The sequence below is a fragment of the Podarcis liolepis genome, assembly GCF_965112155.1.
Source record: "Podarcis liolepis genome assembly, chromosome: 5".
Classification (NCBI taxonomy): domain Eukaryota; kingdom Metazoa; phylum Chordata; class Lepidosauria; order Squamata; family Lacertidae; genus Podarcis; species Podarcis liolepis.
The window spans coordinates 88,926,492-88,934,441 of NC_139556.1; positions in this window are offsets into that span (position 1 = coordinate 88,926,492).

Sequence of the window (7,950 nt, forward strand, 5' to 3'; positions counted from 1 at the left end):
GGCTCATACCCACAAAAAATCATCTTCTGGGACTTGGGTTCACCTTTCTTGCGTTTGGCTTTTGGTATCAAAACCCACGCTTCACAACCAAAAACGCGAAAATAGTGAACTTTGGGTTGCTTTCCATGCAGCAAAAAATACGGGGTGTCACCTACCACTGAATTGAACGACCTGTTCAAAACAAAGTTGGCCGTTCGCCAAGCCTCACCCCAAAAACGCTGTGGGAGCCCGGCATCAAACAAAAGAGCTGCGGACATCTCCCCTAGAGTCCTGTTCCGTCTTTCCGCAATCCCGTTCTGTTGGGGACTGTGCGGAGAAGTCAACCTGTGTTGAATCCCCTTTTTGCGGAAGAAACTTTGCAGTGCAGACCCGGTGAACTCCCCACCGCGATCGCTCTGAAAGTTTTGCACCCGTGTGGAAAACTGCAGTTCCACAGCCGCAATCCAGTCTTTGATTAGCGGTGCAGCTTCACTTTTGTGTCCAATCGTGAAGGTCCAGGAGTTGCGCGTATGGTCATCAATCAGAACCAGCGCATATTTGGCTCCTCCCATACTGGTCACAGACATCGGCCCACACAAATCTGCATGAATTAACTGAAAAGCCCTAGTGGTCACCCTCTCAGACCTTGGGTATGTGCACGTTTTCACCTTTGCGGACTTGCACGCTCTGCAATCTAGAAACTTAGCACATGATTTCATTTTGCACCCTTGCGTACACTCTGGGATCTTTTTCACTGACCCCCAGGACACGTGTGCCATGCGTCTGTGCCAGAGGTGAGCACACGCATCATGAACTGGAACGTTGGCACACTGTGCTTGAGCCTCCTTCGTGTCACCTGGACCTGCAAAAGAAGCATTCAACACAAACAACCTGTCTTTACATTCAACACTGACTAGGTGCTGTCCATTCTTAGAAATAGAGCACTTATTATCTTCAAAACACACTCTGTAGTTCTCAGCAAGAAGTGCGCTGACAGACAGCAATGCGCAAGACAGTCCTGGAACAACAAAAGCCTGGATTGAATCCTGTAAGAAAGAACAAAACAGTGAGCCAGTCTGCGTGAGTGGGTGTCTAGTCCCATCTGCTAAACAGACAGTCTTCCCAGAAGTTATAGAGGTGCAGTTCTCCAGAAATCCTGCAGATGGCACGAGATGATGGGAAGCTCCACTGTCTATGACAAAAGTCAGCACAGCATCCTGTTGACAACTCTTGACTGTAGCCATAGACGCTGCCAAATGTTTATGTTCAGTGTCTCTGCCAGCTGCCTTCGGCTTGCCTTTCCCACGCTTTGAAGAAGAGCCCTTTATCTGGTTGCTACGGGAGACGGCCTTCGGCTGTTCCTGTGCCTCCACTGGACATTCTCTCACCAGATGGGAGGGGGAGCCACAGCGATAACAGCGGCGCGTAGCAAAAGCTCTCACAGTCTCCCCTCCGGCCCTTCCTGCATTCCCTGCACCCCCACTCCTGGGAGCACAGCCTGGGCCTGGAGCTTTCCCCCCAGCTCTCTGTCTGCGTGATTCTTCATCGCAGAGACGGCCCGCGACGTAATCCAGATTTAATTGGTCAGCCGGCATCGCTTCCAAGGTCAGACACAACGTCTCATAGCTCCTGTCCAATGAGCTCAAAAGAATGTACACTTTGAGCTCCTCAGAGAGAGGGACCTGTAACTGCCGGAGCCTGTTGAACGCTGCCAGCATTTGGGTTATATGCTCCTGCATTGACCCCCCCGGCTGAAGCTTCAACTCAAAAAGGCTCCTAGTAGTGTGGATTTTGGCCCCAGCCGTCGTTCTCTGGTGGACACGCTCCAAAGCGTCCCAGACGGCTTTCGCAGTGGTCAAACCATCAACATGAGGGAGCTGGGATGAGTCCAGGGCAAGGATTAAAAGCCCATAAGTCCTCTGGTCCCTTCTCTGTGCTGTAGCTGCCTGTACTCTAGCTGCCTCATCAGCACCAGCAGCTGCTGGGGTAGGTTCACGTTGAACACAGCTCCACAGGCCTTTCCCTGTGAGCCACGCCCGTGCTCTTCTTGACCAGTCCTCCCAATTTTGCTGATTTAATCTTTCAAAGGGGACGTTGAAACTCTCCTGGAGTTCTGCCATCTCCTCCCCCGGTCCCCCCTTGGGGCTTTGGAGTACTCACGCGTACCAACCGGCTCCGAGGATAGGCCTCCGGCGTCCCTTTGCAGCACACAGCTTGCAGCACACAGCTTGCAGTCAGCCTCCCTGCTTTCTCCCAGGCAGAGCCTCAAAGCAGGACGTTTTCCTCCGGCAGCAAAAACAGCAGCTTCTCAACACACAGCACTTCAAAGCTTTCTCTAATTGCAGTAACTGACGTCCATAACCTCTTAGATAAGGTGATTGATTTATTGCTCAGATTGGCGTCCGGCCCGCTTCGGCTGTGCACCCCCTCGGCTAGGCCTCGGACTTCAAAGGCCACATTCCGATGCTCTGAGCAAAAAACGCAGAGTTAAGCAGCAGCAGCGGTTAGAGAAAGCTGTAAGCTTAAGTGCTTTCTTCAGTGTGCTAAATAAAGTCCACGCAGGATCTTGGCAGCTAAAAGCAGTTTTATTTACAGCAGACTAACCATTGTCGAACAGCATCGTGAAAACACGTCCACTCTCCTCAAAAGCGAAAGTAGAGAGAACAAAGACTTGAGAGACTCGGAAATGACGGAGAGTCTCCCTCCTCCCAAGAGTAGGCAGGGCGTACACTCTGAGCTGTTTAACCCTGTAAGCTCAGGTTCTCTTCACATGATACTCATTAAAGGCCCCATGGACTTAAAAGTGATCAGGCCCTAAGGTTGTTGTGACAAGATTTCTTTAGCAAGTTCTTGTTTTAAATTATCACTTATCGATGAGTAAAGTTTAACTTGCTTTGCTGTGTGAAATTTAAAACGGGGTGTTTTTTCAGGCTGGAACAATAAATGTTGCTGTGCAGTTTAAACAAACAAACCCCACTGGTAATCTTTGCTTCTTCCAGTACACTGGCATTAGTTCACCTGTCTTCCCAAGTGATGTGTAACATTTTCCGGAGACACCATTGATGGAATCTTTCGAGGAGTTGGAGATGGTGTTTATTTATTTATTATATATGTGCTACCATGTTAACCCAAATGCCTCCGGTTCCTTTCCTAGCAGAAAAGGAAAATAAATAGGAGTGGCCATTAATTGCCTACCAATGTGCAAGTAAGAGGCAATATTTCAGAGGAGCATCTTCTTCTTCCCTCTCCTTCATCAATTCCTACCTGCTAAAGCAGGTGATCAGCAGCAGAGGCAAAACCACCCTCGCTGCCGCCCCCTCTGTCTCTCCCCGCCCCATTTTAATCCAGTCCTGGTTGAAGAGGAGGTCATAGCATCTCAATTTGTCGCCATAGAAATATTTTCAAACTCTGTGCAATCATTGCGATTTCCTGTGGAGGATGATAAAAGGAGAGGGAAAGAAAAACCATCAGAAAATAGCCAGGAGTGAGTGAGTGGCAGCGGCGGGGGGGGGGGGGGGAGAGAGAAATCTACCTATATTTTGAAATGACATTATTTCCATCAGCTCATGGAAAAGTGGAAGGGAACAGCAGTGTTATTTGATTACTGGATGTCGCAGGTTTCTCACTTTTGCCTAGTTGAAAGGCGCCACGTTTGATAGAGCCACAGTGCATCATGTACACTTCTGCAGATTACATTTTAATGGCTTATGATAACCTCACCACTTGGGAGGACAGTGTGTGCTCACATTTGGCATATTGATGTAGAGCTGCAAAACCGGAGAGCCTGTGCCAGTCACTGCAGACAATAAAAAAAAGGTAAAGGACCCCTGGACGGTTAAGTCCAGTCAAAGGTGACAAAGGGATTGTGGCGTTCGTTTCGCTTTCAGGCCGAGGGAGCCGGTGTTTGTCCACAGACAGTTTTCCAGGTCATGTGGCCAGCAGAACTAAACCACTTCTGGCGCAACGGGACACTGACAGAAAGCAGAGTGCACAGAAACGCCGTTTACGTTCACACCACAGTGGTACCTATTTATCTACTTGCACTGGTGTGCTTTCGAACAGCTAGGTTGGCAGGAGCTGGGACAGAGCAGCGGGAGCTCACTCCGTCGGGGGGATTCAAACCGCAGACCTTCCGATCAGCAAGCCCAGGAGGCTCAGTCGTTTAGACCACAGCGCCACCCGCTTCCCAACTGTAGACAATATTGAGCAGCCTGCCTGGTGGTGTTTAGTTGCTCTAGCGTTGCAAACGCTAAGAGCATCCGTTCAAATACCTGCTAAAAGTTTAGGGATAACCTACATCTTGGCATTCAGTTTCCCAGGCTTTTAGGAAGCTAACAAGGACATCAGAGAATTGCAGAGTTGGAAGGGATTATCGAGGGCAGTCTATTGATCCCTTGCAATGCATGAAGATCATTACGCTACTTCTCCGTTTCTCTTGTATTTTCAGAGATCCTTGTGCCGATTTCAACTTAAGCTTTTAGGGGGCAGGAGATGGGAAATCGCAGACTTGGGGGGTGAGGAGATAAATGCTGCCCCCCAGACTTCTCTCCCTGGCTCTGGGGACCCTAGGCCACCATTCTCTCCTCAGACCACATCCCTCACTGGTTTTGGCCATTGCGAAACTGAATTTGCAGCTCTTCTTTTCGATCTTGTTCCGATCTTGGAACCTTATTTCACTTGGTTCCAAGATCGGGCACCTTGCCTGCCCTTGCTGAACAGAGGGGCAAAGATCCCACTAAGCGCAGTGGTGAGCTAAGGCAGGTTGTCTCCCCCCTCCCACCCAATTGATGGAGGAGCATTAACAGGACACTTTTTGTCACCATGCCCCATTACATGTGGCAGCCATTTTGTGCTATATTCCAACAAGCCTGGCATGTCTAGAAATCAAGTGTTCACTAGCGGTTGAAAACAGCAGAATATATTAAGAAAGGAGAGCACGATACTAGATTAAAACAGAAAATTAAAAACGTGATTGTATGTAATTTGAGTTGACGTGAGGCGAGCGGGAAGTCACTAGTTTTGTTGAATATAATTTGTTCAAGGAACAAATGTAACTTTCTATGTGTAAAAAGTAACATAATAATAATAATTTTTAAAAAGAGAATTCACTAGTGACCCACGCCACATAGCTTGTCGCTGTGGATTACATAAATTGTGTGGGAAACAGCAAATTGACCGTCGTGCATTGTGGATTTCTGGGGGAACATTTACTGGGACGGTGTCAAGGACTGGACAGAAGACTGGAATGGTGGAGGACGACAGTATAGATTTACAATGGTGGTTTGCAGGTCATGACTCTGAGATAGAAGTACAAAGCTGCTAGATAATGTAAGGAGGAGGGGGTAGCAGCAGAGCCAGAACAGCTGGCTGACACGTTATCATTAGAAAGCATTCCAGACCCCGCTTCTCAGGAGGGCAGTGAAAGTGGGAGAGCAGAAAGCAAAGAGACAAAGGGGTGGGTGTGTATATATATAAAAGGGGTGGAGCTGCTGACGACTGAGAGTAGAAGGGGAGATTTCACCCCTCCCATATCCAGGAATCTGCTGATGTTCTCTGCTGATTGTCGAGAGAGGAGGGGGCAGTTTCTGCTCTCTACTTATTCCGTTTCAGCCTCACATCAAAGAGAGAGAGCGAGACTGAGTGTTAGAGAGAGATCGTGTGTATAGATAATGTTGCTGCTAAGAGCAGCTGCACTCAGTTTAGCTCTGTATATAGTTGTGTATTATAGTTGTAGATAGAATAAAGAAGATATTCTACAGAGCTGCTCTCCAAGTCGTTTATGCTCTGCTATACTCTGCTGTGCGATGACTGTCTTCTTGTGGAAGTGAATCAGGTACTCACAACTTTAAGCTGTGAGTCCACAGCACTTTGACCTGTTCCTGTGCAAAAGGTGGTCTCTGGAAGTGCTACCCAGCTTGCCTAGCCCAGTCGGGGCTGAAGTGGATGAGTCCAGTTTGTGGCACTGGCTCAAGGGCAATGCTGACAGATATTACTCGGAACAATGCCATTATCCTAGAGTCAAAATAAAAAAATTCCTTCCAGTAGCACCTTAAAGACCAACTAAGTTAGTTCTTGGTATGAGCTTTCGTGTGCATGCACACTTCTTCAGATACACTTCTTCAGATGTGTGTATCTGAAGAAGTGTGCATGCACACGAAAGCTCATACCAAGAACTAACTTAGTTGGTCTTTAAGGTGCTACTGGAAGGAATTTTTTTATTTTGACTATGGCAGACCAACACGGCTACCTATCTACTACATTATCCTAGAGAATATTGAATACCTTGGTAAGAGCTTCTTGCAGTACAGTCATACCTTGGTTTTCGAACAGCTTAGTTCTCAAACGTTTTGGCTCCTGAACACCGCAAACCCAGAAGTGAGTGTTCTGGTTTGCGAAGTAATTTTTGAAGCTGAACGTCCAACGGGGCTTCCGATTAGCTGCAGGAGCTTCCTGCAGCCAATCAGAAGCCACGCTTTGAAAGTCGAACAGACTTCTGGAACAGATTCCGTTCCAAAAACCAAGGTACAGGTGTATTTCCATTACAGGCAGCCTGCCATGAGGGAGGGGGAATCATGTTCCCTGAAGCCTGACAGATGGACATTTGAAGGGGAGCTCTTCCCAACAGCCTTTTCAGTCACCTCATTGGTCTTGTTTTAGCAATTCTCCAAGAGACATCCTGTTACTTTTTGAACCTTTTCCTGCAGCTGTCAAAACAGCAAAATCTGATTTGCGGCCATTACAAGGCGACTTGGAGTCTACTACTTCCATGTCATGAAATGCTTTGCTTGCTTCTTTCTTTCTTAAAAGTTCAAAATACATTCATTTTTTTCTAGGGCAACCATAGGTTTTGGTTTTCTTTAAAGGACTTCCCTGCCCCGGCATCTTTTAAACAGATATAAAATGTTTAATGATGGTTTTTCCTATGTTCTTAGCAGTTCTTATTTCTATGTGTAGGCTGCCTTGAGTATCTGTAAGGGTAAAAAGATTAGTTATAATTATAATGATAAATAATAGGCCTAGATGCATGATGACGAAAAGGCACACTCATTTGTAGAAAAGAATTTTTTTTATAAAAAAATTATGTACAAAATTTGACAATCATCTTAGAAAACTGCACAATGAATTTAAGTTTTATACAAAATTCTAAATGAAAAGAAACATTACAATGCAAAATTATACTTGGGAGGGGCTCAGTGACAGACCCCTCCCTCCCCTCAACATGTTGGAAGAATACATGAGGGGGCCATTCAGGCTTAGCTCCACCCTGTTGCACGCAGTGGCCACGCTCCAGCAGCCACCTGCACACTCCACTGCCTTGAGAAGGAGCTCACATACATTTGCACACAGGTGCTGGCCTCAAGTTCCTCCAGGCTGAGGGCAAAATCTGGCTCAATCAGGATTGCCCCTTGCATGGAGTTCAACGTGCATACATTAGGACACTCATACACAGTGGCATAGCGTGGGTTGTCAGCACCCGGGGCAAGGCAAGTAATTTGCGCCCCCCTAACCCGTGGATTTGCGCCCCCTAACCCTAACCCCCAGATGTTGCGCCCGGTGCGGCCGGCCCCCCCTGCACCCCCCACGCTACGCCACTGCTCACACAGCCCCTTGTGATGGCACCTGAATGTGCAAGGGGGGGGGAGAGACTGTGTGAGGCAATGGCCCCACATGTACTTTCAATATGGAGGCTGGATGCTCCCACATGCCCCCGACACAAGGCACAAAATTTGCTACTTTTACTCATATATGACTGAGGGATAGAGAGGCTTACATATGGCTCCACCACTGTGCAACCTTACTTAGGAGTAAACACTCATCAAGCATTCTGTTTTGTGTTTAGTAACTGAGGAAAGCTTTTGGCCTATCTAGTTATACTACCCACCCCACCCCCCCCGGCCCCACTCCTCGTGATCCTGGAGTTCTCTCTGAGAACACGGAGGAGAAATTGTAAAAGCAAACAGCTGTGTTTTT